The sequence below is a fragment of the Orcinus orca genome, chromosome X (genome assembly GCF_937001465.1).
Source record: "Orcinus orca chromosome X, mOrcOrc1.1, whole genome shotgun sequence".
Lineage (NCBI taxonomy): Eukaryota > Metazoa > Chordata > Mammalia > Artiodactyla > Delphinidae > Orcinus > Orcinus orca.
In genome coordinates, this window is record NC_064580.1 from 48602534 (window position 1) to 48611772 (window position 9239).

The window sequence follows — 9239 nt, forward strand, 5'->3', positions numbered from 1 at the left end:
TTCTTCAGATTGAATAATTTCTATTGATCTATCTTCAAGTTTTGTGATTGTTTCTTTTGTTTGTCTGTTTGTTTTATTGAAGTATAGTTGATTTACAATGTTGTGTTAGTTTCAGGTGTACAGCAAAGTGATTGTGATTGTTTCTTTTGCCATCTCAGTTATGCTCCTGAGCAAATCTAGTGTTTGTTTACTTATTCATTTCAGTTATTACACTGTACACCTCTAGAATTTCAATTGTTTTTCTCTCATAGGTTTTTATTTCTTTGTTGATATTACCGATTTTTGACCCAGACCCACAATTGTTTTCCTTGAATTTTTAAACATTAATTTCTTAAATTGGTTTGACATATTTGTAATAACTGCATTGAAGATGCTATCTGCTAAATTCAAAATCTAGTCTCACATAGAGTCAGATTCTATTGACTCATTTATTTTCTTGACAATGGGTTATACCTTCCAGTTTTTTTCACTATTCTAGTTAATTTTCTGAAAGATGAACATTATAGATAATATGTTCTAGTGACTTTGTTTTGTTTTTCTGAACGTTGTTGGCTTTTTTTGTTTTGTATTAATGGATAATTATTGTAACCTCACCTGGGCTCATACTGCTAAAACTGTCTCCCACATCCTGTGTGGGCAGTGATATCTCTACTTGGCAGCCTCCCCTTCACCTGTGTAGTTTTGTATTCAGCCAATCATCCGGGTAGAGTTTATGTTCATACACCTCAATCCTAGGGTTGCCAGATTAACATACCAGATGCCCCATTAAATTTGGGTTTCAGATAAGCAATGAATAATATTTTAATATCTTTAAAATTCAAATTGAACTGAGCATTCTCTACTTTTATTTGCTAAATCTTGCAACCCTACTCAAGCCATAAGGTCACCTCTCTGCCACACAAGGGGCGTGTGGGTTGAGGAATACATCCAAATGCACAGCAACATCCACCCCTCACAAGCTGTCCCAGACTTTCAATTTTTGCCTGGCTCCCTGTGGTCTCCCACATGCATGCATATTTTAGCAGTCAGAGGGGTGGAGAATTTAACTTCTTGGCCCTTTCATGACTCTTCACTTCCAAGCTCTTCCTGTAAAATTTCTATCTGTCCTGCCAACATCCCCAGATTGAGTCCACCACCTCTATACAGTAAAGGTGTGGATTTTTACCTTCTGAGCTGGAGTGTGAGGATGAGACCACCCCCAGGAAAAAGGCCACAAAGTCACCTTCTTACCCAACACAGTAGCAGTATTTCATAAAGAAACACTTCTCAGGTTATTGTCTGCCAGTGCCATGAAATAGTTGTTTTCAATAATTTTGCCCAGGTTTTTACTTGTGTTCTGTGAGCATGAATTGTGCAAACTCCTCACACCACCATTCCTAGAAGGAGAATCTCCACAGGGTCTATTTTTTTTTTTAACATCTTTATTGGGGTATAATTGCTTTACAATGGTGTGTTAGTTTCTGCTTTATAACAAAGTGAATCAGTTATACATATACATATGTTCCCATATCTCTTCCCTCTTGGGTCTCCCTCCCTCCCACCCTCCCTATCCCACCCCTCCAGGCTGTCACAAAGCACCGAGCCAATATCCCTGTGCCATGCGGCTGCTTCCCACTAGCTATCTACCTTGCTACGTTTGTTAGTGTGTATATGTCCATGACTCTCTCTTGCCCCGTCACAGCTCACCCTTCCCCCTCCCCATAACCTCAAGTCCGTTCTCTAGGAGGTCTGCGTCTTTATTCCTGCCTTACCCCTAGGTTCTTCATGACATTTTTTTTTCTTAAATTCCATATATATGTGTTAGCATACGGTATTTGTCTTTTTCTTTCTGACTTACTTCACTCTGTATGACAGACTCTAGGTCTATCCACCTCATTACAAAGAGCTCAGTTTCATTTCTTTTTATGGCTGAGTAATATTCCATTGTATATATGTGCCACATCTTCTTTATCCATTCATCCGATGATGGGCACTTAGGTTGTTTCCATCTCTGGGCTATTGTAAATAGAGCTGCAATGAACATTTTGGTACATGACTCTTTTTGAATTTCAGTTTTCTCAGGGTATATGCCCAGTAGTGGGATTGCTGGGTCATATGGTAGTTCTATTTGTAGTTTTTTAAGGAACCTCCATACTGTTCTCCATAGTGGCTGAACCAATTCACATTCCCACCAGCAGTGCAAGAGGGTTCCCTTTTCTCCACACCCTCTCCAGCATTTATTGTTTCTAGATTTTTTGATGATGGCCATTCTGACTGGTGTGAGATGATATCTCATTGTAGTTTTGATTTGCATTTCTCTAATGATTAATGATGTTGAGCATTCTTTCATGTGTTTGTTGGCAGTCTGTATATCTTCTTTGGAGAAATGTCTATTTAGGTCTTCTGCCCATTTTTGGATTGGGTTGTTTGTTTTTTTGTTGTTGAGCTGCATGAGCTGCTTGTAAATTTTGGAGATTAATCCTTTGTCAGTTGCTTCATTTGCAAATATTTTCTCCCATTCTGAGGGTTGTCTTTTGGTCTTGTTTATGGTTTCCTTTGCTGTGCAAAAGCTTTGAAGTTTCATTAGGTCCCATTTGTTTATTTTTGTTTTTATTTCCATTACTCTAGGAGGTGGGTCAGAAAGAATCTTGCTGTGATTTATGTCATAGAGTGTTCTGCCTATGTTTTCCTCTAAGAGTTTGATAGTTTCTGGCCTTATATTTAGGTCTTTAATCCATTTTGAGCTTATTTTTGTGTATGGTGTTAGGGAGTGCACAGGGTCTATTTTTAAAGACAAACAGAAGGCCCAGATAAGTGAGTCAATCGGTGCTACTTGAGTACCTACAATGTGCCTACATCCACTTAACTGGATGTCAAAGGTACATAAGAGTGATTCATTGTAGTCACTATCTTCAATAAGCCTACGGTTGACCTGGGAAGTCGTCTGTAATGACATTGTACATTGCTAAAACAAAGCACAGTTTTTCTGAGCAGAAAGGTTTTGCAGTTGCTTATGATTGAATGTGGATTTAAAATTACCAAAGTATGGTATATGTGGCCCTAAGCTATTCTGGTTACTGAAAACTGTGATTCTCTCTGTGTGAGATGGCCAAAAAAGGTCAAAGTTGTAGCCATGCAACATACTCACAGCTCAATACAGGAGCCTCTCTAGCACCTAGGACCTACACAGATAATACCTACATTAGAATTTACAGAAAAAAATGGGGTATTCCCTCTATCAGAGCCATCACAAAGATAAATTTGTCTTTGTAATGTAAGCAAATAGTTATGCCCACCATGTTCCAGGGATATCCTAGAAGTGGGAGATGAAAGAAGAATAGATCCTAGTCCTTGGCATCTGGGATCTCACAATCACTTGGGGCAGACAGACATATAAACAGAAAAGCAGTGGAAGTGCAAGAAAGGACACAGGGGAAGGGAACCCTGTAAGAAAACACACACAGAAGTTGTGACCAAAGAAGCAGGAGGAAGACAGAATGAAGTTTCGTTTTGAGTGTGAAAGAGCTCACCTGCACTCATCCAAGGTCACTGAGCACTGAGGTCATGTCCTCGATTATGCTGTTGTAAGCCTGAGTGACATCTACAGCCACTCACTGAAGAGCTAAAGTAACCTGATGGCAGTGTTATATTCATGAAACAAGTATTTATTGAAGCCCAACTCTGTTCATCAGTCATTTTGTATTTAGGTTTATGAAGGGGAAAAAGTGGAGAATACAATGGTATCAGAGTATTCTGGACAAAATATGGGAATACAAGCCATCACCAACCACTACCACCCCCAACCCCATTCTCATGAACATAAATTTAAGCAGAGACTTTCTATGTTCACTCATTTTCAATATATTATTTCTTATGAACAAATTGAACCTATAATAATAGCTATAGTGTTTTGGGTGAGTAGCATATTTCACCATCACTCATCTGCTGGGTACCAGGCTCCAGGCACTGGGTCAGGCAGGATCTGGAGACACAGGGATGATTCTTGCAGGGAAACAGTGTTTGAATAGCTCATAGTCTAGTAAGCAGACAGCCACAAATTAAATAGTTGAAAAATAAATATGATGAGAACCGTGGCAGGAGTGAGCTAGGGACTCTCAGAACACAGAGAAGAACCATGTAATCCAGGTGGTTGGGAACAGCTTCACAGAGGGAGTAATATAATATTACTACTCACATTTACAGATGAGATAACTGAGGATCAGAGAGGTTAATTCATTCACTCAGCATTATATACCCAGACAGTGATGGAGACAGTTATCCACCTACGCCTGTTTAAATGCAAAGTACTATGAAAATGCACCATGCATTACAAGAATCCTTCCCTCTTTTTAAAAAATATTTATTTATTTATTTTTGGCTGATTTGGGTCTTTGTTGTTGCGTGCGGGCCCTCTCTAGTTGCAGCGAGTGGGGCCACTCTTCATTGTGGTGCGCGGGCTTCTCCTGTTGCTGAGTGTGGGCTCTAGGCACGCAGGCTTCAGTAGTCGTGGCACGCGGGCTCAGTAGTTGTGTCTCGTGGGCTCTAGAGTGCATGCTCAGTTGTGGCCCGTTGTGGCACACGGGCTTAGTTGCTCTGCAGCATGTGGGATATTCCCGGACCAGGGCTCAAACCCGTGTCCCCTGCATTGGCAGGCGGATTCTTAACCACTGCACCACCAGGGAAGTCCCCTTCCCTCTTATTATTATCCTCTTTTTCAATCCACATTCACCACCTCTACTTCAACTTGGTCCTGCTTTACCTTTGATTCTTGCCTTTCTACTTTTTATTTTGAGATTTTATTGCAACAGTTGTAAATTCACATGCAGTTGGAAGAAGTAATACCGAGAAGATTTTGTAAAACTACAGTACAACGTCACAAATTGATATGGGTGCAGTCCACTGATCTTATTCAAATTTCCCAGTTGTACTCGTTTGTGCATGTGTGTGTGTGTACTTAGTGCTATACAATCTTATCACATGTGTAGGTTTGTGTATCCAACACCACAATAAACATACTAAACTGTTCCTTCATCACAAGGATTCCACCTATGATTCTTTGATAATGACACACATTTCCCCACCCTACCAACCTTAAACCCCTTAACCTGGCAGCTACAAATATGTTCTACATTTCTAAAATTTCGTCATTTCAAAATTGATGCAATAATGAAATCATACAGTATGTAACCTTTGGGGTTGTCTTTTTTTTTTTCCTTCAGCATAATTCCCTGAAGATTAATCCAAGTTGTTGAGTGTATCAAGAGTTTGCTCTTTTTTATTTCTGAGTAGTACACTGTGAAATAGATGTATCACAGTTTGTTGAACCATTCACCTGTTGAAGGACATCTGGGTTGTTTCTAATTTGGGGCTATTACAAATAACACTGCAATGAACATTTGTATAACAGATTTTTGTGTAAACATAAACTTTTATTTCTCTGGGGTAAATGCCCGAGAATAAAATTGCTAGGACCTCTGGAAATTGCATAATTAGTTTTGAAGAAACAGCCAACCTGTATTGCAGAGTGGCGGTATCATTTTATACTCCTATGGGAAATGTATGAGAACGAGCGATCCAGATTATCCACATCTTTACCAGTGTTTGGATTGACACTCGTTTTTATTTTGGCCAGTCCGATAAGTGTGTAGGGCTATCTCCTTGTCATTTTCATTTGCTTTTCTTGTGGCTAACGGTGTGTAATATATTTTCGTGTGTGTGTGTGTGTGTGTGTGTGTGTGTGTTTTGCCATTTTATATCCTCTACAGTGAAATAGCCATTCATATCTTTTGTCTATTTTCTATTTGGTTTATTTTTTAACTTCGTTTTTTAAAGAATTCTTATGTATTCTAAATACTAATCCTTCTTCAAATATGTGGCTTGCAAATATTTTCTCCCAGTCTGTAGCTTGTATTTTCGTCATATTCCCATGAGTTTTCTCAGAGCAAAAGGCTTTAATTTTGATGAGGTTAAATTTCTCATTTTTCCCTTTATGTATCAGGCTTTTGGTGTCAAGCCTAAGAACTCTTTTCCTAGACCTAGACCTCAAAGATTTTTCTATGTATTTGAAATATTTTTATTGTTTTACTTTTATATCCATAATCTATTTTGAATTAACTTTTATATAATGTGGGAAGTTTAGGTCGAGATTCATTTCTTGAGCCTATGGACGTCTGATTGCTCTAGAATCATTTATTGAAAAGGCTATCTTTCTTCCATTGGATTCCTTTTGTACCCTTCTCAAAATTCAATTCAGTGTATTTGTGTGGTTCCATTTCTGGACTCTCTATCTATTCCACTCAAATGTGTATCTATCCCTTAGCAAGTATCACACTGTCTGGATTACTGTAGTTAAAAAGTAAGTCTTGGGCTTCCCTGGTGGTGCAGTGGTTGAGAGGCCGCCCGCTGATACAGGGGACGCAGGTTCGTGCCCCGGTCTGGGAAGACCCCACATGCCATGGAGCGGCTGGGCCGGTGAGCCATGGCTGCTGAGCCTGTGCGTCTGGAGCCTATGCTCCGCAACAGGAGAGGCAACAACAGTGAAAGGCCCGCGTAACGCAAAACAAAAACAAAAACAAAAACAAAACAAACAAAAAAAAACAGTGAGTCTTAATATAACGCCTACTTTACATTTTTTTACATCTTTATTGGAGTATAATTGCTTTACAATAGTTTGTTAGTTTCAGTTTTTATAACAAACTGAATCAGATATACATATACATATGTTCCCATATCTCTTCCCTCTTGCATCTCCCTCCCTCCCACCCTCCCTATCCCACCCCTCCAGGCGGTCACAAAGCACCGAGCTGATCTCCCTGTGCTATGCGGCTGCTTCCCAGCAGCTATCTACCTTACGTTTGGTAGTGTATATATGTCCATGCCTCTCTCTCACTATGTCACAGTTTACCCTTCCCGCTCCCCAAATACTCAAGTCCATTCTCTAGTAGGTCTTGTTTTTATTCCTGTCTTACCCCTAGGATCTTCGTGACATTTTTTTTCTTCAATTCCATATATATGTGTTATCATACAGTATTTGTCTTTCTCTTTCTGACTTACTTCACTCTGTATGACAGACTTTAGGTCTATCCACCTTATTACAAATAGCTCAATTTCATTTCTTTTTATGGCTGAGTAATATTCCATTGTATATATGTGCCACATCTTCTTTATCCATTCATCCAATGAGGGACACTTAGGATGTTTCCATCTCCAGGCTATTGTAAATAGGGCCGCAATGAACATTTTGGTACATGACTCTTTTTGAATTATGGTTTTCTCAGGGTATATGACCAGTAGTGGGACTGCTGGGTCATATGGTAGTTCTATTTGTAGTTTTTTAAGGAACCTCCATACTGCTCTCCATAGTCGCTATACCAATTCACACTCCCACCAGCAGTGCAAGAGTGTTCCCTTTTCCCCACACCCTCTCCAGCATTTATTGTTTCTAGATTTTTTGATGATGGCCATTCTGACTGGTGTGAGATGATATATCACTGTAGTTTTGATTTGCATTTCTCTAATGATTAGTGATGTTGAGCATTCTTTCATGTGTTTGTTGGCAGTCTGTATATCTTCTTTGGAGAAATGTCCCATTTTTGGATTGGGTTGTTTGTTTTATTGTTATTGAGCTGCATGAGCTGCTTATAAAATATGAAGATTAATACGTTGTCAGTTTCTTCATTTGCAAATATTTTCTCCCATTCTGAGGGTTGTCTTTTGGTCTTGTTTATGGTTTCCTTTGCTGTGCAAAAGCTTTGAAGGTTCATTAGGACCAATTTGTTTATTTTTGTTTTTATTTCCATTTCTCTAGGAGGTGGGTCAAAAAGGATCTTGCTGTGATTTATATCATAGAGTGTTCTACCTATGTTTTCCTCTAAGAGTGTGATAGTTTCTGGCCTTATATTTAGGTCTTTAATCCATTTTAAGCTTATTTTTGTGTATGGTGTTAGGGAGTGGTCTAATCTCCTACTTTTACATGTACCTGTCCAGTTTTCCCAGCACCACTTATTGAAGAGGCTGTCCTTTCTCCACTGTACATTCCTTCCTCCTTTATCAAAGATAAGGTGATCATATGTGCGTGGGTTTATCTCTGGGCTTTCTATCCTGTTCCATTGATCTATCTTTCTGTTTTTGTGCCAGTACCATACTGTCTTGATTACTATAGCTTTGTAGTATAGTCTGAAGTCAGGGAGCCTAATTCCTCCAGCTCCGTTTTTCGTTCTCAAGATTGCTTTGGCTATTCGGGGTCTTTTGTGTTTCCATACAAATTGTGAAATTTTTTGTTCTAGTTCTGTGAGAAATGCCAGTGGTAGTTTGATAGGGATTGCATTGAATCTGTAGATTGCTTTGTGTAGTAGAGTCACTTTCACAATGTTGATTCTTCCAATCCAAGAACATGATATATCTCTCCATTTATTTGTATCATCATTAATTTCTTTCATCAGTGTCTTATAATTTTCTGCATACAGGTGTTTTGTCTCCTTAGGTAGGTTTATACATAGATAGTTTATTCTTTTTGTTGCAGTAGTAAATGGGAATGTTTTCTTGATTTCACTTTCAGATTTCTCATCATTAGTGTATAGGAATGCCAGAGATTTCTGTGCATTAATTTTATATCCTTCAAATTTACCGAATTCATTGATTAGCTCTAGTAATTTCCTCGTAGCATCCTTAGGATTCTTTATGTATAGTATCATGTCATCTGCAAACAGTGACAGCTTTACTTCCTCTTTTCCGATTTGGATTCTTTTTATTTCCTTTTCTTCTCTCATTTCTTTTTTTTTTTTTTTTTTAAACATCTTTATTGGAGCATAATTGCTTTACAATGGTATGTTAGTTTCAGCTTCACAACAAAATGAATCAGTTATATATATACATATGTTCCCATATCTCTTCCTGCTTGCGTCACCCTCCCTCCCACCCTCCCTATCCCACCCCTCCAGGCGGTCACAAAGCACCGAGCTGATCTCCCTGTGCTATGCGGCTGCTTCCCACTAGCTATCTACCTTACGTTTGGTAGTGTATACATGTCCATGCCTCTTTATTGCTTTGTCACCGTTTACCCTTCCCCCTCCGCATAGCCTCAAGTCCATTCTCTAGTAAGTCTGTGTCTTTATTCCTGTTTCACCCCTAGGTTTTTCATGACTTTTTTTTTTTCTTAAATTCCATATATATGTGTTAGCATACGGTATTTGTCTCTCTCTTTCTGACTTACTTCACTCTGTATGACAGACTCTAGGTCTATCCACCTCATTACAAATAGC